Genomic DNA, 26615 nt, shown 5'->3' on the forward strand with positions numbered 1-26615 from the left:
TTTGTGGCCAGCGCTAGACGTTGTAAGTTGCCTGTTTGTATGTTGGCAGCGCTATAGTGTGTGTTAATATCGCTGAAAGCGCTCTGCACCCTCATCAATAGATTCTGTGGTTGGACGGACTAGCAGTTAGCAAGTGGATAGAAAAGAGTATGGACATGTTTTTCTTAATGGAGACTCTGTGTTGGTAGGACACGCAATTTAAAGTGAGATGAAATTTCTTATAAGAAAATATGCAAGGAAAGGTCTGACAATAGATGTATGGTTGATAATGATTGGGTAGTAGAATACCGGCCGGAGTGGGCGAGTGGTTCTAGGCGCTACAGTCTGGAACCGAGCGACCCCTACGGTCGCAGGTTCGAATACTGCCTCGGGAATGGATGTGCGTGATGTCCTTAGGTTAGTTAGGTTTAAGTAGTTCTAAGTTCTAGGGGACTGATGACCTCAGAAGTTAAGTCCCATAGTGCTCAGAGCCATTTGAACCATTTTTTGGTAGTAGAATTCTTGACAACTACATAAAATTTTGGAACTGGATGACACATGAATAAGGTAGAATTTTCTAAATACATTGTTTGCTCTTCAACGAAATCTTTCTTTTGTTAACCACATGCCTCCTAGTAGTTAGAGCCTGAAGTAGTTATAATCCTTTTATTTAGCTGGCTGTTGTTGCTACTTCCTGTAATTGCTGTAGTTCGTGTTTTGAAGATTTTCTGTGAGATAAGAGACTTCTGAAAAAGAGTGGGGTTTCCAACAATCGGTATTCGTCATTGAAACGAGTTTAGGCAGTTAACAGAGCTGGAGGTTGTTTCATGTTTCTTTAATTTCGTATTCTTTGGATTTGTATTATTGTTAGGATTTCTTGCAATTCACGGCTATTGTTATGTATTACTTGTTGGAAGTCACGTCGTCAATGTACAGCAGTCAGACTGCGTTAAACTTGTATATTGTGAGTAATAAATGAATAGGTCAAGTTTGAGTGGTCTTTGTCAGGGAAAATTCTGTGGGTCAGTTAATAAAAAAATAAAAATTGTAAGAGGTAGTTTCAACGTTTGGCACTTGATCTAGCGAATTCTGGCCCTCCTCACATGTGTCACTTCTGACTAAATAACAACACATATGATGATGTTCCTGGATGACGTGTGCTACCAGCACACGAAGACTCAATCTATGAACTGGCTCCCCGGTCTTGCAGTTCGATATATTTTTGACACAGGCGAGAAGAGTTTTCTGGATTTATGTGAACGAATGACATTGTACCATAGTCCGTAATCCGAAATACAGGCAACAGTTCTCCAACTTCCTTTGGAGTGTTTTCTGCGATCCGCCGCATAGTTGGAATGTTCCTGTAATGATCAGTTGATCTGATGCACTATTTTTGATACGGTGATCCCCAACAGTATACCCATTTACTTCGAGAAGGTGCGCACGCGATTTTCCAAGGCTATAGGTGGGTTTAATGGACTTCACTCCACCGTTTCAAGTATAAAAAAAAGGATCAGTTCTTCTGTGTTACACACTTCTGATACGCTCTTCCCCCTTTCCTTTCCTCCTTTCTTAGTTTATGTAGAACTATTGGAATAGGCATAGTTAGGGGCCAACAATGAAGTAATGTATATATTTTTTGGGATCATAGCGATTGTCCCCCCTCCCCTATTTTTGTAGGATCCCTTAAAATCAGGAAAGTGAGGGAGGGGAAGAATAGTGGCAAGGCGACTGCTCACGATAAGCAGGAAATTCAGGTTAGAGTCCAACCCCGGCACAAATTTTCATTGTGATCCTTCCATTATACAGTCGACAGTTATTCACATTCGCAAATGCCAATTCATTTCATATAGAAATATAAATACTGTTTGTTGCCATACTGGTGTATACAGTAAGTAAAAAATTCCTTCCATACAAATACCACAGGAGAATCGCCTAAATTGTACCACTTTTCGGATTTTACTTATCACAGCCTAAGCAGTAAGTCACAGCATCATTTATACAGTTCCATCCCCAAATTCAGCATGTTGTTATTGGTATCTGAGTCACACGTCACCCAACACATTACTGACCTACTCAATGGTTGAAGCTGTTCAAAAAATGGTTCAAATGGCTCTGAGCACTATGGGACTTAACATCTGTGGTCATCAGTCCCCTAGAACTTAGAACTACTTAAACCTAACTAAACTAAGGACATCACACACATCCATGCCCGAGGCAGGATTCGAACCTGCGACCGTAGCAGTCGCGCGGTTCCGGACTGAGCGCCTTAACCGCGAGACCACCGCGGCCGGCAAGGTTGAAGCTGTCTCTCTTTAGTAAATCACAGATTGTTTCTGGCACTTTAATCATTTTTTTGCAAAAATACATCTACCGATTTCCGTCCCAATCGGGATAATACCTTCGGAGTTCGCAGTTTTTTTTTTTTTTTTTTTTTGACTCATAGTGTCTATGACTTATCTTGTGGCAAACGTCGCAAGGGCCATGAGACTGTGTCATGTACTGTGGTTATCTGTCAGAGGGTAGCAACGTCAGGAGACTGTAGCAGACTTCAGGGAAACATGTAGAGGCTTGACAGATGACCTTGAGTTAAATAAATGTGACGTAGTGCACATACATAGGAGAAGAAATCCGCTACTGTATAATTACACTGTTACAGTGTTGGTGACAAATTGCTGGGAACAGTAACATCTGCAAACATCAAAAAGTGACCACATCGAGCGACCTTAACTGGAATGACCACATAAAACAAACAGCAGGAAGCGGCAGCTGTGGCCGAGCGGTTCTAGGCGATTCAGTCCGGAACCGCGCTGCTGCTACGCTCGCAGGTTCTAATCCTGCCTCGGTCATGATGTATGTGATATCCTTAGGTTATGTTTAAGAAGTTATAAGTCTAGGGGACTGATGACCCCAGATGTTAAGTCACACAGTGCTTAGAGCCAAACAGTAGGAGAAGCGGGTGACAGAGAGAGAGTCATGAAAAGAATCTTCAGGAAATGTTCTACTAAGGAAGAGATTTAAAAAACAGTTGTTCGACCGATTATTCGGTATTGCTCATCAATGTGGGACCCTTATCAGGTAGGATGAATAGAAGAGGCAGAGTTCCAACGAAGAGCAACTCTTTTCGTCCCGGTTCGACTACTCGACGTAAGACCGTTATGGAGATGTCCAACAAACTCTATTGTACATCACACAGAGGTTTACTATTGAAAGTCTTAGAGAGTACGTTTTGGAAAGAGTCGGACAATATATTACTTGCTCCCATACGCGTATCACGAAATGATCACAACGAGACAATTAGAACCTAATACAGAAGCTTCTACCGACAATCATTCTTCCCAAGCGCCATTCAAAAATCGAAGACGGAAGGGGGAATTGGATAGTGGTACGAGAAGTGTCCTCTGCTGCGGCTTGTAGATGATACATGTAGATTATATTATCTTTTGCAAAATTTTTTAGTTGAATGTAGACGATCGAGATACTCGTATTATCTGTATTCTGTGCCGGTTTGTTCTTCCCCGTATAGTAGTTCAGTCAAGATTATGTTATGTTGATTGACTGTGTTTTGAAGATGTAACTGGACGTCATCAAAGAAGGAACTCTTTCATGAAGAAGTTCGCCTACTGACTTGGTTATGTCCTGGCCAGCTTGTTCGCTGTTTCCTGTTATTTCAAAGGGATACAAATTCTAATCACGTTTTTTACAGTATTGTGTGTGTTACTGCAAGAGCAAAAATGGAGAGAAGTGGAGAAAAGAAAGACGTTATCATTTGTTGGTCTACGCACGTTATAGACACACAGTTTATCTACGTAAAGCTCCTATATAGAATTATAATCCTGTAATTCATTCCAGAGCGGGGTTGATGCCGTCTCTGATTTAATACGGCAGTCTGTTAGCGATAATAAATAGCATGTCGTCTGGAGGTTTGCATAAAGCAGCATACGTTTCAACTGTATTCAAAAGCTAGATCTACTTAATTTTTTTGCACTATGCAACCCTTTTAAAATTCCCACACATTCATTACCCTCTGCTCAAGCAAATTTCGGTGTCTGGTCCGCACGTTGTATAATGGTACACTATAGGACATAACATTTGAGGTCATCAGCCCCCTAGAACTTAGAACTACTTAAACCTAACTAACCTAAGGATATCACACACATCCATGCCCGAGGCAGGATTCGAACCTGCACGGTTCCAGACTGAAGCGCCTAAAACCGCTCGACCACCATGGCCGGCCCAAAAGACAAAGTTTGGGGAAAACGCCTCCTCTTCATGAATTTCAAAGATTTTGAATTTCTCATTTCACTAACTGTAATTTATTTCATACAACGAGAAATCTTTTTCATTCTATTGAATTACAGACTTGAGGAAGTAAATAATCATTAACGAGTATTCGTTTGCATTTGAGGATTTATGATTCGTGTTCCACAAAACTAAGGGAAGATAAGCAAAATATTAGCTGTACAAGCGTTTGTACTCTTAGGTTATAAAACAGTGTATCTGTCAGTACGTTTCACATGAACAAAAAAAGAATATGATGACTCAAAAACGTTAGCGAGATACAAAGGTCCCAACCTCCAATTTCGAGATGTAAATGGGACCATCTCTCACAATACTCCGGAAAATTGCAAGGTACTAGCACGCTACTTTGAGAAGCTCCTGAATTGTGAACTTATCCTTTAAAAATTTGAATCATCCCAAATAATAACAGCGAGAAGCCGGATTCAGAACCACGAACAAGTGAAGAACTATAAAAGTTAATTTCAGAACTGAAAAACACAAAGCGTCCGGAGAAACCCAAATAGTGGCTGATCTATGGAAAAAAGCTGACAAAAATGCAATCACATCCTTTCAACGTGTTTTCCATAAAATCTGGAAGAAGAAGAGATCACCCAGAACGGAGAACAGCTCTCATCCAAGTTATCTACAAGAAAGGCTTAAAGACAGACCCCAACAATTATAGAGGAATATCACTACTGGATATAACATACAAGATTCTTTCTAAAGTCGGTTTGAACAGGGCAGAGCCGCAATTGAAACCGAGAATCACGGAATACCAGGGAGTTTTTTAGAAAGGATAAGTCATGCTCGGAACAAATACTAAACCCCAAAACCGCTACTATATCCCAAAAATCAAGGGCACAGACATATGTAATTTCCTTTATTGATTTAAAAAAAAGCATATGATTCAATTGACGAAGAACCGCTTTTATCAGACCTGGAAGAAAATGGTTTGGATATGAAAACAACTAGTATCATAAAAGCGTACCCTTACAAATACACTTGCGAAAGTGAAATTCGTGGTTCAACTACCAGAAATCATCGAAATAAAAACAGGGGCGCGACAGGGGGATGGGCTCTCACTACTGCTTTTCAACTGCCATTTTTGTGTTTCTGTAATGATATAGCGATTTTCAGTTGAGCTAGATAGGCTGAACATAAATGAAACCGACAAAATGCCGCGATGGATTCCCGACTGGAAGTGCAGGGAAAAAGGTTCTATGAACATGTGGCCGGAAATGCATCACCGTCACCATAGATCGCGCTGTCGAATGACAGTTCCTTTGACCATCTGCCGTGTGTTCCTTGTGTGTTGCAGGGCGTGTGACCGATGCAGTATGCTGTAAGCAGCAGAATGTTCCGGTATTTATGTCGTAAAGAACCCGAGATGGTATTTGTTTTCGGTCGAGCAGATGGACACGGTCGACAGGCAACACGGCTGTACCAAAAAAAGTACCCTCACAGTCATAAACAACATCACACAACGCTTCAAGCCGCTTTTGGGCGTTTGTGTGATCATGGTCCTGCAGACAGAAAAACGTGTAGCGAGGCGGCTGACTATGTCTACGCCAGATTGGAGGACCGGGTTCTACACGATGTTGAGACGAATTCTAGCGCAGGCTCCATGCAAGTTGCTCGCTAACATGGTGTAAGCCAAGTACGATTACCTGTTTCCTGCATGACAACCGCTACTCTCACTGTCATCTGCAATACACAGGAACACAGCGTCTTTGGTCAGGCGATCTATCGTTCGTCAGCGCCATCTATCGTGGCCACGAAACACTTCCGGACACACGTTCACAGGACCTTTTCTCCTATATTTGCAGTCGGGAATCAGTCCCTACAGTTTGCCAGTATTATTAATGTTCACCTTACGTAGGTAACTAATATTCTCGATACCGCGGTTTGTTAATCACCGTGAGTCATAGCTGTTTGTAGTGGTGTCACTATTTAGCTTTCAGTTGGGTATTAATTTATAGCTTTCAGTACTGTGGTCGACCACTTTTCAAGAGGGCACCAAGAGTCTGTGAGACTTTCTGAAGAACTTTATTCACACATCTCCGAAGACAGCAAGAGCTGGTAGCCGAGCGGTTCTAGGCACTACAGTCTGGAACCGCGCGACCGCTACGGTCTCAGGTTCGAATCCTGCCTCTGGCTTGAATGTGTGTGATGTCCTTAGGTTAGTTAGGTTTAAGTAGTTCTAAGTCCTAGGGGACTGATGACCTCAGAAGTTAAGTCTCATAGTGCTCAGAGCCATTTGAACCCATTTTTGGTAGTGAGAGTACCATCGCACAAACAGCTTAACAGCTCATGCATCTAAGTAGCTGCCAGTAATCATATACACAAGAATATAAAACAAGACTGATGATAACGATGTCAAATGAAACAACTTTCACCTGTCCAGTTTCCAAACTTATTTTATTTGACTACCAGTCCCGGCGATTTACTAAGCCATCTTAAGGCCCCTGACCTACGTTTAGAAATATTCCACCTCGGTTCTGCTCAAAACAGGGGCCAGCGACGCTGGTATTAGTAGATTTCTGCTTGCTATAGTGATCACCTCAACCACCACTGATCGCTATAGCGGGCAGAAATCTACTAATACCAGTATCTCTTTCAGACATCTTTGAGTCGCGATTGATGTATTTCTTATTTCAACTATCGAGACTTAATTCTTCCACTGCCCGGACTTGTAGTTAATCTGTCTTCAGCGGAGGACTGCTAGTTTCATTGGAATGCAAACCAAGATGATTTTCAATAAGTTAAAGAATGAGAACCGTAAGCAAGATACAATTAATTTGATTTCGAAATTTGTGGAAGAGACAATGGCTTTCTGTATCACAGCATTTGCTTGCTTTGAGAAATGGGCTATTTATTTTCACAATTGGGTGATGATTTCATGCGAGAATTGTTTTCAGGAATATTTGTATCTGAAGAGCTTTTTAGAAACTAAGCGTTACTCGTAAGAATGGAAGTCTAAACACTTCTTGGAAGAAAGGTGGATTTACTTTTTTAAGGAAACCGAAAATCCAGAATGCAAATGTCAACTGTTAAAATTGTGCGAGTATTTGTGTTCTGTTGCACACACAACGCCACTGTGGAGATAGTATTTTCGCTGATGTCAGCCCAGTGGACTAATGAAAGAAATCTACTTTTACCTGTGTCTGTAGAATCAATGTTACAGTGCCTGTTTAACTACAGGCTTACTTGCATGTAGTTTTATTCTAAAACGGAGAAAAGACTTGCTGAAGAACGTTAAATCTTCCGAAAATATGGTGTACCAACTACTTCTACCGCTACAACTTCTATGTTGTTGTGTTATAAATAAAAAGTAATTACGTAATACAAATTTTTACTTCAATTCTACACCAACATCTTAGGGTGTCCCAAAGATGTAGCTATATATGCTAACCCTACCTCTGACCCACCCTCAAGCAGAAGAATTTAAAGATAAGAGGAGCCACTGCAAAATGCGTGGCGACGTCACAACAAACCCACTCAGATTTTATCTATCAATAGAACTTCTTACTCATTCCGAATCTAGGAATCGGTATTATAATCGCTGTGAACTTTCTAAACGAGAATAAGGCAGTGCTCGACATAGGCCGAGTTATAATGTCGCTACACAAGGGAGAAGTGACACATACAAGATTCGAAGAATAGCCTATCTCTGCCCAACTCACAGAAATTGTTTGAAACTGTGAGTAGAGGAGGAAAGATGCAGAATTCGTGAAGAGAATGAGTACAGAGAAAGTGTAGGTAGGTGGAGAGACGAGAAAAGGCAGTAAGAATGGAAATTGAACAGGAAATCCAAAACAAGGTAGAGACGTGTGCAATAATACAGGAACAAGAGAGGAGAGACCTAGTCAAGATTCTGTGGGAAAATTCTGAGGTGTTTTCACCAAAGCAGGTGCTATTAAAAATACACCATATGAATTTAAAGTGAAGTAACATGGGAAATGCAAGGTGTCCTCAACGCCATTCATTTTTCTAACAAGGGAACCTCCCCATCGCACCCCCCTCAGATTTAGTTATAAGTTGGCACAGTGGATAGGCCTTGAAAAACTGAACACAGATCAATCGAGAAAACAGGAAGAAGTTGTGTGGAACTATAAAAAAATAAGCAAAATATACAAACTGAGTAGTCCATGCAGAACATACGCAACATCAAGGATAATGAGTAATAAGCTGCGCCGTGGTTCCGTGGTTAGCGTGCGCAGTTGTTGAACGAGAGGTCCTTGGTTCAAGTCTTAGCTCGAGAAAAAATTTTACTTTCTTTATTTTCGCAAAGTTTTGATCCGTCCGTTCGTTCATTGACGTCTCTGTTCACTGTAATAAATTTAGTGTCTGTGTTTTGCGACCGCACCGCAAAACCGTGCGATTAGTTGACAAAGGGACGTGCCTCTCCAATGGGAACCGAAAACATTTGATCGCAAGGTCATAGGTCAACCGATTCCTCCAGAGGAAAACACGTCTGATATATTCTATACGACACTGGTCACGGCATGTGCGTCACATGACAGGAATATGTTGTCGACCCACCTAACTTGTAGACTTGGCGAATGGGTAAAAAGATTCTTCTACCTTGCCCGATTTAGGTTTTCTTGTGGATGTGATAATCATTCCCAAAAAAGTGATGAAAACATAAGAGTTTGTCACATAAACTGAAAATAAAAAATTAAACTTCTCACTCGAGGGAAGACTGGAACCGAGGACCTCTCGTTCCAGAGCTGCTCACGCTAACCACGGGACCACGGCGCTCCTGCGCTCATATTCCACTTGATATTGCATATCTTGCACATGGACTACTCAGTTTGTATATTTTGCTTATTTTTACATAGTTCCACACAACTTCTTCCTGTTTTCTCTATTGATCTGTGTTCAGTTTTTCAAGGCCTATCCACTGTGCCAACTTATAACTAAATCTGAGGGGGGTGCGATGGGGAGGTTCCCTTGTAAGAGACCAAGGCAACATGTAGATACTCTGTGGAGCTTGTTGGGCTTGTAACAGCGGTATGTGGGTAAGCGTTGTCCTGTTGAGAAACATCCTCTGGAATGCTGTTCATGAAGGGCAGCACAACAGATCGAATCATCAGACTAACGTACAAATTTTCCGTCAAGATGCGTAGGGTCACCAGGAGAGTACTCCTGCTGTCATACGAAATCGCACCCTAGACCATAACTCCGAGTGTAGGTCAAGTGTTTCTAGCACGCAGACAGGTTGTTTGCAGGCGCTGAACTGGCCTCCTTCTAACTAACGCATGGCCATCACTGGCACCGAGGTAGAAACAGTTTTCATCAGAAAACACAACGGACCTCCATTCTGTCCTCCAATGCGCTCTCGCTCCACGCCTCCGAAGTCGCAAAAGGTGGTGTTCGGAGTTAGTGGAATTCACGGTACAGGTCGTCTTGCTAGGAGCTCTCCTTCAAGTAACTGATTTGTAACTGTGCTAACTGCTGCTCCGACAACTGCTGCAGACTCAGTATGATGTGTCAGAGCCGTATCTCGAACACGATGGTCTTCCCTGTAGGTACTGCCACGTGGCCATCCGGAGCGCGGCATTCTTGCGAGCGTACATTCTCGTGAGCACCACTGCCTGCAATCATGTACAGGGTTACATGCCTGCCAAGTCTTTCTGCAGTATCGCAGAGGGAAGATTGAGCTTCTCGTAGTCCTATTACACGAACTCGTTCAGACTTAGTGGGGAGTTGATGATGGCGTCTTTGTCGCCTTCATGGCACTTGTGACTAACATCAACTCGTTACTAGCGTCAGTTTTATGCCACTGGCTCAAAATTTGAATAGACATAATCTCTTAAATGTAGAGGCAGGCCTGCAGACTTACGTCGCATAACTTCTTCTGAGTGTTTCGATCTTTTCTTTTTTTTCGTCAGTGTACTTTGCTAACAGTTCGGAGTACCTTGCAATGTTTTACGTTAAAAAAATGGTTCAAATGGCTCTGAGCACTATGGGACTTAACTTTTGAGGTCATCAGTCCCCTAGAACTTAGAACTACTTCAACCTAACTAACCTAAGGACACCACACACATCCATGCCCGAGGCAGGATTCGAACCTGCGACCGTAGCGGTCGCGCGGTTCCAGACTGTAGCGCCAAGAACCGCTCGGCCACTCCGGCTGGCGTTTTACGTTACTGAACACTTTTTCTTGTTCGGAAAATCCTATGAAGGTGTCTTCATTTTTCGTAAGACTTGCTTTCACCATCAAGCGCTGTGCCGTGGCGGCGGTGTTCCCGATCGATTCTCGATCGTTGGACCTCCGAGTGGTGTTTCTTTCTCCGTTGTGGGGCGCCTCCTGGCGGCGGGTGGCGCCGTCTCTGCCCGATGGTGTGTGCGCGGGCACTCAAGTATGGGCGCGAGCGGCGCGAGCATTGTCTTATGCGTCGGACGGTGGGTCCCTACGCGCTGTCGCTGGACGAGGTTGGTGTTACTTGCTGCTCCCCGGGTCGGTGGTTGGAGTCGTCGCCTGATTACCAGCTTTCCTGCCCTGTCTAACTGCGCTTGCTGAGGCCTGGGTGACGATACTCGTGCTGGATCATCTTTCTCGCGGCGATTTCCCTGGACCGCGCCTTTCCAGGAGCTTGTGGCTGTGCTGCTCCCGGATATAGTTTCCAGGGGAGTACTTTTCCGTCCTCGGAAGTTTGGTGCTGTTGGTGTGTTTCAGCGTGCTTTGGCCGGATGAAGATTATCTTCGTTGTTATGATTGTGTCGGAAACGTGGTCAAACCCCAGTGTTCGTGTTTCTCGGCTTTCTGTGGGGTGATGTACCTTACTTAGTGTGTTTTCCTTAGCTTTCTATTGTGCCGTTGCGGAACTTTGTTTAACCTTTTCCCTCCTTACTCTTCTGCAGGCTGCCTTTGGATCATGTCGCCTGTAATTTCGCTTGTGCCAGGATCCGGGGGTTTTGGGGGATAACTGATTAAATTATGTTTTGGAATTTATGGGATTCTGTGTGTTTGTCTGGGGTTTTTGCTGGCCTGTGCCCCTACGATTTCCCGTTTCTTCGCTCGGGCGTCGTACGTCAAGTTTAAGGTGAGGGAATTTTGGTAGTTCCCGTCCAGTGGTTCGGTGGGCCCTGTTTTTTTTGCATCCTGCCTGTCCTATCTCTCTGGCTTAAGGTTGGATCCTCTGTGCACGTGCGCGAGTGTGTATGTGGACGACGGTGATCGTTTCCTGACTTGTTTACCGTTTCTTCCCGACTTCTCTGCATAGACTGCCGAATCTGTAATTTGGTCTGTGCCATTTTATAGTTGCTTCAAGTTGGTTCGTACACTCCCCTTGGTAATGACATCTGCGCTCCTATGAGATTGAATAATAATTTGAACTATTGTAAGCTGGCGGTTGTCGCCGTGTGTGTTAAATTTTAACTTGTATTTGAGTTTTGGTGTAATTGTATTTTGTTAACTGAGTTAATTTCATCTTGCCTCCTGCTGCGATGTCCGGAATGTTAAAATTTAGCCTTGTACTCCTTGTGAATTTTTATGTTAAGTGATGCAGCATTTTACTGTAATGATTTATCTTTTACGTTTTGGGGAAATTTTATCTTGGCAAATCCTTGGGGTTAAATTGTGCAACTTGTCTATGATTTATGGAAATGTTGGGGTGGATTGCACTTTCTCGTTAGGCCTATCACTTATTGTTTTACTAAAGGCATTAAGTGATATTTGTTGAAAGTTTTTTTTTAAATTAACTATCATAAATTTAAGCTTACCTGTGAAGCCATATTTGTGGAGAGTTGTTATTTAAATTTCATTGTCTACTGTTCACTCCAATAAAGCCACCCTGTTAAAGAAAAATTTTTGGCGCTACCATTTGTTTTCCCCTTGTTCCCCTACCACGGCTCAAGTGCCACGTCACAACTGTCTCTCTAATGCCTACACCTTTCCTAAGGCGAAACTGTTAGTTACCTGACACAGTCTCCATTTTATTTTTTATTTTTGGATATTATTAGCCTCATCGACTTTGATGCATGGGGTGTTTAGCTGATTGAGGGACAGTTCTCGCAATCATTTCTCCTTGCGCTCTTCGGATTGTATGATATTTTTCGGGAGGGCTGATCATGTGTCTCCAGGCTTATAGATTCCACGGCTCAACATGAATAGTCCTTTGGTTGCCGCTTTCCTCAACGATTCCAAAAGCTCCGAAGGAAAGTCTCCATACCTTTCGCCTTAACTGATCGCAGTTCTTCCAAAGTTCTGTTAAAATCTGGCATAATATTGGATCCCTTGCATCTATAGTATCGATTCGCTTCTTCTGTCACACCATCAGAGAGTTCCTTGCACTCATAGCGGCCTTCAATGGACTATTTTCGGCTACCTGCTCTCTCCTCTGTGGTTTACGGTGGAATTCCTGAAACCTTTGCGTTCAATTTCACCGAATGTCCTTTTGACTTGCTTGACAATCCTTCCGAAGACAGTTTCTCTTTTAATTTCTTCTTATTTTTTCTGAAACCTTCCCTTTCCATCACGTCTTCATAAACTGATGACTAGTCCTGTACGTTGTGGACGTCACTGTGGCGTTATACGGCATCTTAGATGTCAGCAGTAAACTGTGCCAGTGCGCCATTATGCATCTATCACATGTCCCAACCATGCATCGTGAGAAAAATTTTCTCTAGCTAAAAGAGAAGTAAATCGAAAAGTTTACGTTTTAAACATATTTGTACTAATTACGACAGTCTTGCGTACTGAAGACAGCGGCCGGTCGTAATCACACATTCGTAATTATCTCTTAAATACTTGTTTCAGGAACTACATTTGTTTAACCGTTTTTGCTTCTACTTTCAGACATTTTCCACTGTTTATTTTCATTATTATTTGTAATGCATACTGTAACGACTGAATTTCATGCCTCCATCGGTTAATAATTAGTTACTTTCGAAACTCATTAAATGTGTGTTGAAAGAGTATTGCACGTTTACTGCTGCGGGAAGTTAGTAGTTCTGCTCTTCTGATAATTTCGTTTAGTCCCCATCAATTACGGCGTCCCATTTTATGTATATTGCACTGCATGTCAAAACAAGTGTTTTAGGGTAAACCTGGAAGACAGATGACGGAATGGCCTGCGGTGTTTGCTTGCTGGTAATCCATTAACGTGTACAGTGACCAATGGCGGTCCCGTCATGGTGGCCTGACGCACGTTTGTTGCTGCTTAGTAAACTTGCAACCAGGTGTATGACTAGAGAAAGCTTTAATTAAGGCGTGATGCTTGGGTGGGTACACAACTAGCTACACTAAGTACACATATTATTTAATAAAATTTACATTACGAATTATACCGCGGGTCGTTAAAATTTCAAGTCCAGGAAGGATAGTAAATATTGAAAGTTTGTTTACTGAGAGAACATAGTGTAGAATACATGATTAAATTTGTAGGTGATCTTGGGTACAAGGAGCGGGACATTTAGTACACCGGTGCACCTGTGTCTTCAACTGTGGGTCTAAACCAACTGGACATCGAGTAAAACTGGGCCTGGACGACGCAAACGGATACGGCATTTCATGCTCCTACAACTCTGTAGCAGAATTCATCAATCGTAGTAGCTCGGCACATGTTTTTAGTGAATGAGAGGTCTAAAGAACGTGCTGGCCAGGGCAACTGTCGACTCCTCAGAAACCGCTGAGGTAGGACACAGCTACGGGCGTTAACGTTTCAAGAACATAAAAACTCACGATATATTCCAGTCCTTACAGAGAACTTGTGCCAATTGTACAATAACTATTTGCGAAGATGAGATAAATATTTACATTTTTACTATATCAGACATAATCGTCTTGAGAGATTCAGCAACTGTATTGAAATTTAAGATAATTTCCGCTTATTGTTCTTTCTCGCTTGCATATTTGTAATTAGAATACATGCTTCGATCACTCTGGATCATCTCCAAATCTAAGTAGTATCGTCAACAACCGTCTTGTCTACTAAGAAACACATACCAAAGTACAACTTCTTAGATATGCAGATGATCCAGAATGATCGAAGCAAGTAATCTAATTAAAACGTGGAACTGACACAGAACAATAACTGAGAATTATCTTAAATTTACATTTTTGTTATTTTGCGATTTCTGTCAGATGTTAGTCAACGACTGTCTTATTTCTGTTTGAATTAACGTTCAGCATTATCTTATTCATTATGAACGTGAAACGTATGGCTGTAGTTGAAATTTCGTGCTTTGTACTGATATTGCGACCAGTTACATTGCAATACTTTTTAAGTTCTTCTTTTCTTCCAGTAGCCAGACTCTGAAGCAGTACATGGTTATCCTGACAAGGTGACCGCTTCATGTTTTATACTAAGTGGAGTTAGACGCTAGTATCGTGGCGCTGTCGAAGATAGATGGCACGAGACTGACTTATAACTCGTCACTCTCTGCATGTCAGTCGAATGTTTGTACTCATGTTATTGAACCAACTGCTGCGTTTTCCACGCTGTTGTCTAGTGTATCGTGTTTAAATATCACACCTAAACTTCAGGAATTAAATAAGGTGTAAAAAAGTAAGAACAGGTTCCTTTATTTTTGTGTATAAAACGGCAGCGTGAAATATTTGGCGGGGTCACTATCAATGGACCACCCTGTATAAATGTTCTTACTAATTTCACCAGGGCTGCAATTCCAGCGATTGGCAGATCTGGGATGAAATGCGAATTGACTATTACTACGATACTACTCTTTTACAACTGCTTTCAAGCTGTCAAAAGTGGTTAAGCAGAACAGATCGGTAATTGGGACGGCTCTGTTTACAAAGGACGGCTCGATTAAGCTGTAGGGTCGAGCCATACATGTCTGCTTTGGTGTCCATCAGTTACACTAACTGCAAATAATTACTTGTACCTTTGATCCCGCATTCAAATGGTCTATGCACTGGCTAGAATTTCGAATTAATAAAATAATCAAATAACTGAAATATGAAAGATAAATAATAATTAATAAAAATGGTTTTGTTCTAACTTCTGAAATTGATTTAGTCGACGCCAGTGGAGTATATTGAATAATTCTTGTTTAATTCAACCAGGTAGTCCGAATATATAGAAAGTGGGTCTTGCAATTAATAATTATAATACAGGCAGATATCAAACCTTATTCAAAAGGAGTGAAGTTGCGTTAAGTGCGCTACAAGAGTGGTAACAGAAGCCCAAAGATAACTAGTCATCAGAAGACGCGTAAAAACCAAGTCCTCTTACATTATCACCAAACACGAAATACTCGCCAGCTCAAAACATTTTAGAGTTTAGTATGGCGACCTACATATTTACATAAGCGAGATAAAGAGTAGAAATAGGTGCTGTGTCCAGTCTTAATTCCGTAATGCAAGCGGAAAAGAACTGGAACGCTTTAGAACTCGAGGAAGTCGAAGTCCCCTCGAAGGTGAGACACTGGAACGGCCGTTTACTGCGCGAAATCTATCACCTTCACCGCTGGAAAGTCTGCTGCCTTCCAGCTCGCAGGACTATGTCTGTCTCCGGCACCCTGCTCAGCCCTGCACTCCAGTAGCGTTCTGCCACTGCTTGAAGGTCTGAAGGCCATACCCACCAAAATATACAGTAATCTTGAGTTCTAAAGACACTACTTGACAAACTTCCGCGTTAAACTAACATATGATTAATGTATTTAATAGCAATAACTTTATTTAATAGATGGAATGTTTTATACGCAGTCCCAATCAAACCATTTAAAATACACTCCTGGAAATTGAAATAAGAACACCGTGAATTCATTGTCCCAGGAAGGGGAAACTTTATTGACACATTCCTGGGGTCAGATACATCACATGATCACACTGACAGAACCACAGGCACATAGACACAGGCAACAGAGCATGCACAATGTCGGCACTAGTACAGTGTATATCCACCTTTCGCAGCAATGCAGGCTGCTGTTCTCCCATGGAGACGATCGTAGAGATGCTGGATGTAGTCCTGTGGAACGGCTTGCTATGCCATTTCCACCTGGCGCCTCAGTTGGACCAGCGTTCGTGCTGGACGTGCAGACCGCGTCCGCGTGAGACGACGCTTCATCCAGTCCCAAACATGCTCAATGGGGGACAGATCCGGAGATCTTGCTATCCAGGGTAGTTGACTTACACCTTCTAGAGCACGTTGGGTGGCACGGGATACATGCGGACGTGCATTGTCCTGTTGGAACAGCAAGTTCCCTTGCCGGTCTAGGAATGGTAGAACGATGGGTTCGATGACGGTTTGGATGTACCGTGCACTATTCAGTGTCCCCTCGACGATCACCAGTGGTGTACGGCCAGTGTAGGAGATCGCTCCCCACACCATGATGCCGGGTGTTGGCCCTGTGTGCCTCGGTCGTATGCAGTCCTGATTGTGGCGCTCACCTGCACGGCGCCAAACACGCATACGACCATCATTGGCACCAAGGCAGAAGCGACTCTCATCGCTGAAGACGACACGTCTCCATTCGTCCCTCCATTCACGCCTGTCGCGACACCACTGGAGGCGGGCTGCACGATGTTGGGGCGTGAGCGGAAGACGGCCTAACGGTGTGCGGGACCGTAGCCCAGCTTCATGGAGACGGTTGCGAATGGTCCTCGCCGATACCCCAGGAGCAACAGTGTCCCTAATTTGCTGGGAAGTGGCGGTGCGGTCCGCTACGGCACTGCGTAGGATCCTACGGTCTTGGCGTGCATCCGTGCGTCGCTGCGGTCCGGTCCCAGGTCGACGGGCACGTGCACCTTCCGCCGACCACTGGCGACAACATCGATGTACTGTGGAGACCTCACGCCCCACGTGTTGAGCAATTCGGCGGTGCGTCCACCCGGCCTCCCGCATGCCCACTATACGCCCTCGCTCAAAGTCCGTCAACTGCACATACGGTTCACTTCCACGCTGTTTCGGCATGCTACCAGTGTTAAAGACTACGATGGAGCTCCGTATGCCACGGCAAACTGGCTGACACTGACGGCGGCGGTGCACAAATGCTGCGCAGCTAGCGCCATTCGACGGCCAACACCGCGGTTCCTGGTGTGTCCGCTGTGCCGTGCGTGTGATCATTGCTTGTACAGCCCTCTCGCAGTGTCCGGAGCAAGTATGGTGGGTCTGACACACCGGTGTCAATGTGTTCTTTTTTCCATTTCCAGGAGTGTATGTACAAATAATAGTTTCACCATAAATAAGACAGTATTCTGGCACATGTGCGCTTACGTTGAACGGAAGTAAAATGTTGTAAAATATTTGTTATACAATAACTGTGGCCTGTTTGATGGAAACGTCTTTTGGAGCTGTATTTATTGGTGGCGTCAGCTTGCACTTACGTTTGACCACTTTTAAAATACAACTGTATTTTATATGGGCCATAATCAATGCATGAATAAAGTTACTGGCAAAAAATAATAAAATATTGATTATATAACTGCACACATAGAACAAGACGTGAATCAGGACATGGTGCATTCACTGACTGTGTTTTTGTGGACAATGGGATGTTATGAAAAACATCTGAAGCGTGAATGAGGTATAAAAATCGCAACAAGTCAACAAATAAGAGATATAGGTGTGAGCTTTCAGTATGACAGCTACAGTGTAACTCTATAATCTGAGAGATTGTTTGTTGAGACTGTATGAAGCGTTTAGACGTTCTTAAGGTTAAATTTGCTTTAATTTACGTCTATGGTCACAAACTTTTTGTTCACAGATTACTGATTTCGGTCTATAATGACCGTCTTCTGATCTGCAGCCAAAAATATGGGAACAACATAAATACACTCGCAGATTGTCTACAGCTTGAAAACAAGAAACAGACCATAATGAAAAGTACTGCTGACATATGTATACATTTTTGTGCTTTAAGTATTAAGAAGCATACATGTGTTTTATAAAAGCAGTGTCCTAAAGTACTGCAGCCATAGTGGCATCGCCAAATGTTAAATGCAAAATCAGCACCAGCATCGTCAAATATATGTAAATAAACAGCATATGCACGAGTCATGTTGTCAGTGGCACTACTGTGCAAAACAAGCTGCCCTACATTAGCCACAAGATGTTTGTATTGCAAGTCCACCAGATGTCGCTACTGCAGGCGTACACTAGTTTTCCGTGATTAATTGAACAGCGTAAAATAAAGGGAGGATGAAATTTTTTTTCCTTTATTGTTATTTGACACCTTACAATAAGGTGGGCTGGCAGCATCACACTACACTGCTCTTCAGCCATAAGTTTTACAGAGAAAATACAATGGAGACACAGAATATACAGAACAAAGTCGGGGGCAAAAAACAGTAGACACAGAAACAAATAACACATAGCCGTTCACACGTGAAGACACCTAAGTAAACTGTTGGCACTGCACACAGACACTGATGACGGAGACAACACGTGAACGATGGAGCGTGGGGGCAAAAAACACTGAGACACAAACACGACGGCACACACACTTAAACGATGGCGATGATCTCCGGCGCGCGAATGTCCACTGTATGTGTGCGATTCCGGGGACCTGCCAAGAGGGGAAGAAGGTAGTGGGGAAGGGATTGGGGAGAGCAAAGATGCCAAGGGCAGAGGAGATGGGGGGAGGAATGAAGGTATGGGGGTAGGGGAAGCCTGGGGAGGAGGGGGAGAGAGATAGGAGGAAGTGAAGGGGGAGAGAAGGGAGAGAGGGTGCCCATAGGAACAAACACAGGAAGGGGGAGGGAGTATCAAAGTTGGTAGGAGGGATAGATGGAGGGGAGGAGGGCATCATCAAGGATGGGGAGATAGCGGAAGCCACCTTAGGAGAGGGTATGAAGAGTGGAGAGTGGAGAGATGGAGAGCAGGTGGGACGTGGAAATACAGGCGCAGCAGCAGACAGGGGTGGGAGAGGATGGGAGAGACAAGCAGGTGAGGAGGATCGAGTTTATGGGAGGTGTAGAGGACCCGTATCCATTCGAGGAAAAGGACGAGATGGGGAACGGAATAAGGTCGTACAGGTGATGTGTGGTGGAGGGGAGATGGATGCGATAGGAGAGGCGAAAAGCATGGCGTTCTAGGATCTGAAGGGGTTTGAAAAAGGTAGGGGGAGCGGAGATCCAGTTAGGGAGGGCGTAGCAAAGGATAGGGCAGTTGAGGAATTTATAGGTATGGAAGATGGTGGAGGGGTCCAGACCCCATGTATGGCCAGAAAGAAGCTTGAGGAGACGGAGTCAGGAGCGTGCCTTGGCTTGGATTGTCCAGAGGTGGGGGGGTCCAGGAGAGGCGACGGTCAAGGGTGACGCCAAGGTACTTAAGGGTGGGGGTGAGGGTGATAGGACGGCCATAGACGGTGACATAGAAATAGAGGAGGCGGAAGGAAGGGGTGGTTTTGCCTAGTATGATCGGTGAATCGGTCAAGATGGGACTGGAGAAGCTGTTGGGAGTGCTGCGCGGTTGGGGCGAGGGCAAGGAATGCGGTGTCATTGGCGTACTGGAGAAGGTGGATGGGGGGTGAAGGCGGTGGCATGTCCACCGTATACAAAAGGTACAGAAGAGGGGAAAGGATGGAACCTAGGGGCACACCGGCGGAGGGTAAGAAGGTGTAGGAATCCGTGTTATGGATGGTGACACAGGAAAGAGGTTGGGAAAGAAAGGACCCGATCAGACAGATGTAGTTAATAGGAAGGGCGAAGGTTTGGAGCTTGAAGAGGAGACCGGAATGCCACACATGGTCATAGGCGCGTTCAAAGTCAAGGGAGAGGAAGATAGCAGAGCGACGGAAATCAAATTGTTCAGGGAGGAGATGAGTGAGGTCAAGGAGAAGGTTATCGGTAGAGAAGGATTGCCAAAAGCCACACTGGGTAATGGGAAGGAGGCGGTGCTGGCGGAGATGATGGTGGATGTGTCAGGTAAGGATGGATTCCAGGACCTTGCTGAAGACCGAGGTAAGGCTGATGGGACAGTAGGAGGAGACAGCGGACGGCAGTTTGTCGGGTTTGAGGGACATCAGGACGTGGGAGGACCACATTATAGAGCCTGGCCAGACTGGAGAGGAAAGAGGCAGGAGCTTCATGGAGGTGGCGATAGGTGACACGATCGTGACCAGGAGCGGTGTTACGCTTCGTGCACAGTGCAGCGATGAGATCCTTAGTAGTGATGGTGGCATTGAGTTCGGTGTGTGCAATGTTGTCCAAGTACTGGTAACCAGGGGCGAAAGGAGGGACAGAGGTGTCAGTTCGATCACGGACATCTGGGAAGAGGGAGTATTCGAACTGGGGATCGTCAGGGATGGTAAAGACATTGGATAGATAGGAGGCAAAGTGATTGGCCTTACTAAGGTTGTCAGGGAAGGGTTGATCATCATGAAGGAGAGGGTAGTAAGGAGGGGGCTTAGATCTGGTAAGGCAGTGGAAGGCTGACCAGTACTTGGACGAGTTGATAGGAAGTGTAGCATTATGACAGATGCATGTCTCTTGCCAGTCCCAGCGTTTCTTAGCTGCGAGCAAGTTCCTGATGTGTCGTTGTATTTGCCAGTGGCGTCATACTGTGTCCGGGTCGCGCATGTTGAGGAAGGCACGGTAGAGACGGCGGGGTTCACGGAGAAGGAGGACAGCCTGTGGTGGTAAAGTAGGATGGTGGGGGTGGATGGCGATGGAAAGGACGTGGGCCCCTCCACAGCCTCAGACAAGGTCTGCTGGAGAAAGGAGGTGGCATGGGTAACATCATCAGGGTGGTGGTAGGTGAGGGGGTGGCTATCGACCTGGGTAGAGAGGGTATCCCTGTAGGCATTCCAGTTGGCACAGGAATAATCATGGATGTATTTCGAGGGAGGGTCAGTATGAGGATCGGGATGGGGGCAACGACTGTCTGAAATGGTGAGGAGGACATGGAGATGGTCACTACCAATGGGGTCCAGGACATCCATCGCTATGCAGCCAAGGAGGTGAGGGAGGAGAGGATGAAATCGGGAGTGGAGTGGGATTCAGGTTGGATGTGCTGGGGAATGGGGACGAGGTCGCCTTGGAGGGAGGAGAGGAGGTGATGCCACTGCCGTAACTGGGTGGCTGAATGACTATGGATGTTAAGGTAGGCGGCGATCATGTAAGAGGAGAAGGTACGGTCAATGTGGGGGAGGAAGTCAAAAGGAATAGGGGCGTTGGAGTGGACATAGATGGTGGTGCAGGTGATGGTAAGGCCAGGGAAGAAGAGGCTAAGGATCAGGTGTTCTGTGGGGTTGGGAAGGAGAGGTTGGAGATGAACAGGGATCTGGCGGTGGTGGCCAATGGCTACTCCGCTGTGTGCTATCGGGAGGGGATTATCGGAGCGGTGAAGGAGGTAGGTGAGGTGTGGACAATTTGTTGGGGCTGAAGGAAGGTTTCATTGAGGAGGAAAGCATCCACGCAGTGGGTTGTGAGGGTGTGCAGGAAGAGGTTCTTGTTGGTGGGAAGGAAATGGATGTTACTGAACAAGATACGGTGCTGTCGCGCCATGACAGGGAATTAAATGAGGGTGTCGAGACGGGAGAAGGTGAAGGAGTAGGTGGCATACATGTTGACGTGAAAGATGGAATGGGTGGCGAGGGATATCTGCTGGAGGGTGTGGGGGACTGGAAAGGGTGGACATTTTGGAGGACAGTGGTGAGGAACCTGATGATGTCCGCAGCGGTGGGGGGGGGGGGGACGAACGGAATTGCCGAGAGTGGTGGGAGTGTCCAGAGAGCGGACAGGGACGGTGAGTTTGGGAGTAGTGGGAGGGGGCCCTACATTTCTGAGAGTAGGTGGGATGTAGGGGATTACAGGTGTTGCAGGAGGGAGGGGTCTGGAGGTTGGGACACTGCTGGAGGAAGTGGGCCTGTTTGCAATGCGGGCAGACAAGGGCCTCGCGCACTCTGATGTTGGGTGTGCATTGTAGTGCAGGCACCTCTGGCAGTGGAGGGAATGAGGAGGGGAACGGGAGGGGTCGACCTTGTAGCGTTGGTGGAAGAGAAGGGCACCCTTCTTCAGGAGACGGTCGATGGAGGGGGCATGTTCAGAGAATACCCGCATAAGGCGGGTGGGGCCGGCCGGGTTAAAGATGCAGCGGACTGCCCATATTTCCAAAGAGGGGTGCACCTTGAGCTCCGCCAACACCTCCTCCTACATGGTTGTCAGACTAAGCCGAGTGATCACAGTGGGGGTTGGGGTTGGTGGGAGGGGGACGGGGAAGGAGCAGGGGTCAGGGAGGCATAGGGGCAAAACCAGGTGATGGGGATTTGGGAAAGGATGTCAGTATGAAGGGTGGGGCTGGGGGAGGAGATGGGAATGGAGTCTCTGCGGGGAGTGAGGAGGGAGATGGGGCCTCCGGGAAAGTGTTGGCAGAGGAGGAGCGAGAGGTTCTGGGCCTCGAGGAGGAAAGGATCAGGACGAGAGAGGATGTATTTGTAGGAGGAGGGGGAGGAGGAGGAGGAGGAGGAGGAGGAGGAGGAGGTAGCAAGGCCATGTGGGGAGACATCCATGGCATCCTGGGGGGGGGGGGGAAGGCGGATGGGGAGAGGCCTTTTTGGAAGCAGAGGAGGCAGGGGTGCCACTAGGGCGTTTGATGGCGACGGAAGGGTGAGAGGAGGTGTGTCGGACAGGAGCAACAGGGAGGTGGCGGGAAGTGGCAGGTCCCAGCGTGGACGCTGGAGCCTGCACCAGAGATGGGTATGGCGACAGTGAAGGCGACGCCGATGATGTCGATTATGGCGATGGTGAAGGCAAGTGTGAATGTGGGGCATGGGCCGTGGCCCTCTGGGCTGCCACCCTAGCGGGGGCTGCAGTAACAGGGTGAGGAAGGGGAGAGAAAGGATCACACGAGGAGGTGTGGGAGGAAGAAGCTGGGGATGGGGCGACAAAGAACGAGGGCGAAAGGAGAGTGAGAAGTGGAGGGTTGTAATGAGGGGGGCGATTGGGCACACCACGTAATTGTAGTGGTGGCGGCGGAGGGAGAGGTATATACTATTGCGGTGGTGGTGGTAGTGGTGGTGGGGGTTGACATGACGACAAGCAGGAAAAGAGACAGGACGAAAAGTACAGAAGAAAACAGGGGACGGACGAAGACGGACGAAGACGGCGCTGGCGGGAGGCGACCGCAGGCAGGAACGCTGGCAGGAACGCTGCAGCTGCTGCTGCTGCTGCCACGGGCTGGACCGCCGCTCTGCTGCTGCTGCTGGCTGGCTGGCTGGCTGGCTGGCTGGACTCTGCAAAAGCCCTAACGCTTCGACGAGGTACCGCCGGAGATGGTGGATGAAATCGTTAAAGTCTGTAATGAGCTTATAACCTGTAAAAGACATTACAGTAATAAAAAGCAATGAATTAGAACACGACAAAAGTCAGATTGTTAAAAAGAGGCAGATATGAGACAGTAATTGACATATGCTCAAGTGCCAATATTCTAGATAATGACGTAAGTAATAAACGTCACTCATAGTGCAGAAAATAATATGAAAACTATAAAACAAATAGCTAAAGAAGACATGAAAGAAAACATAGTGCTGCAGATAATCAGCGCCCTCTGTTAGCGCTAACTCCAGAGTTACGCATAGGCGAGAAGTGGTTATAGGAACGTGACCGCCAGAGGTCCCCTCGTACCCTGCGGCACTCTGTTGCAAGAAAAGAATGATAAAATTCCGTAGCAGTGCATGAATATCATTATCTAGTTAATGCAGTATATTACATGAACAAAGAAACAACAAGAAAATACTAGAGTTGTGCGCACAACGTACGAAAACGGAGTAAATACGTAAGGCACTCTATTTTAGGTGAAACTATCAACAAACTATATATAACAGAGGCGTTTAGTGATTAAAGTAAAACATTGTCAAACAAAGCGTACTAGGCATTGGGCTCGGAGTCACTCTGCCAGTGAAGCGGTATTTAAGGTTGGTTGTGAAAATATTCAATCACTACAATTTATTAAGTTTTATAGTTTAAGTTCTTGAAAATATTACTGTTTCATTTGATGCGCCTCATTCCTCTGAGGCTGCAGATATATTTAGATTTGCTGTACTATGCGATTATGATTTATCATTAAGCTAGCTGAGAAAACCAGATTTGCCCATATATTTCTTTATTCCATTCTTCTGTTACTCCATCTCCTTCCCTCTCTGTCTTGCCCCCCCCCCACCCACTGTCTGCCCATTTCCTCTTCTTACTTCTCTTTATCCACTTCCACCTTCCCCTGTGTCTACTTGCCCCTCTCTCTTAATCCCTCTCTCTTTATCCTGTATCAATTCCCTCTGTCCCTTTCCCTCAGCTCCACCTTTCCCTTTCTATTTCGACCACCACCTCTCTCTATCTACTTCCTCCCCCCTCCCCCCCTCTCTGCTCATTTTCTCCTGTCCCTCTCTCTGTCCATCTCCTCCCCCCCTCTCTCTATGTCAAATTGGTTCTCCCACTCTGTCCATCTGCTGCTTCCCTCTTTGTTCATCTCCTACTCTTTCTAAATCCACCTCCGACTCTGCCACTCTTTGTCAGTCTCTTCGTCCCCATCTCCTGTACTTCTCCTCCTCCTACCTCTCTGCTCATCTCATCCTCTCCTTTGCCTCTTCATCTCCTCTTCTTTTCTTTCAGTGTCCGTCTGCCCATCTCCCCTCTTTTTCCATCACCCCATTATCCCTTTCTCTGTCCATTTCCTCCTCCCACTCTGTTTATCTCCCACTCCCACTCCATCTGTTCATCTCCTCCTCCCCGTCTCTATGCCTGTCTCTTTCTCTCCCTGTCTCTGTTCATCTCCTCGTCTTTCCTTCCTCTGTCCATCTTCTCCTTTCCTCTCTCCCTGCCCCTTTCCCCCTCCCGAACCTCTGTTCATCTCATCCTCATGTCTGTACCTATCTCCTCCTTCCTCTTGCTGTCTGTCCATCTACTAATCCTCCCTTCTCCCTCCATATTATCATACATGCCCCAGCTGTAGGTTAGTGGTTCTTTCTCTCCATGTTATCATACTCATCCCAACTGGAGGCTGGTGGCTCTTATCCCTACAGTATGTCTTTCTAGACTGTAGGTAATATAGATACCAAATTTGATCAAAATCATTCCAGGGATTTTGGAAGAGCTTTTTATCTATGGTTTGCATGCATATGCATATGTCAAATATATTTCACAGATATTTAACATAATTCAAGCATATTTGCACACGTATTTCACCTGTATGTCTAGTGAATATCACCGAGCTGTTGCATTTTCACTCAGCGTCATGTTTAGGACTTCAGTGTCTTCTGAAGTATGTACTATAAAATTATATAATTTTGCTGGTGCATCTGGTGGTATATATGCTAGCTGCCTGCGAAATGTGCTATAGATAGAGTAAGTAGTAAAGCAGTTACAGATAGTCTCCGAAACCAGATATATTGGCCACAGATACAGTGTACATGGATCGCGATAACCCCTTCAGCATCAACTACGGTCGGAAGATAGCGCGCTGAAGCGTCGAAACTGGTAGCTACACAATAAATAAGATCATAAGGACGGCTGTAGACGTTTCACTTTCTTAAGTTTTATTTGAATGTTGCTTGCCCGGTGTCGGCAGATAAATATGATATTGCAATGTCTGTGTTGTTCTGAATTATAATGCAGAGTTCCTTTCAACATGTATGCAGGTTCAAAGGAACATTGCATCGTAATTCTGAATAACACAGGCACTGTAACATCGTATTCATTTATTACTCGCAAGGGAGGGCCAAAACTTTCGGATCACAGATTTAATTCAGACTTTGTACATTTTTAGCAGTCCGTTAGGACAACATAACTTGCAGGTAGTAAGGCGTTTTACTTAGGCGATTTCGAGAAAATCTCAAGAGAAGTCCATGATGTACCAGTGGATTGCGACCCTGCACACGACAGGGCGACCGTAATGGGGTCAGCGTTCAAGCTCTGTGTTCGGTGGGTCACGTCTCACTCATCTTTTTTCGATTTGTGGTTTTTCAACACAAGCCCTATTATTTCGTGCATGTTACTTTGGAAGTTGATGTGATGAAAAGACATCTTCTCGCCTGAACTTTTATTGAGTTATCAATGTTATTCGGCTGTTTACTAATTTCCATTATTACAACAAATATTATGGAATATTTATTTCTGCAGACAAGTTAAAATCTCTACAAAGCCACTTCGAACTTCTTCATATTCAGCTGACAATGAATGAGAAACTGTTTCTCGTGAAGATGCTATTAAAATACCTTGAACTGCATATCGCCAATCTTCGACATCGATATTTACGAAAATGTTGTGTACCGCTTAGTTTACACCCAACTTGTCGGAAGAAAGAGAAATTTATCAAAATGTCAACGAGTTCTGTTTCTTCTTATAAACTCTGAAGATTCACTGTGCATGCAAGAGAATTGCATTCATTCGATGTAATAGACGTGTTTCAATTTCCGTTTTCCCTGTCTATCTGAGAAATATAGTCCTGAAACTT

This window comes from Schistocerca cancellata, chromosome 6 (assembly GCF_023864275.1).
Source record: "Schistocerca cancellata isolate TAMUIC-IGC-003103 chromosome 6, iqSchCanc2.1, whole genome shotgun sequence".
Lineage (NCBI taxonomy): Eukaryota > Metazoa > Arthropoda > Insecta > Orthoptera > Acrididae > Schistocerca > Schistocerca cancellata.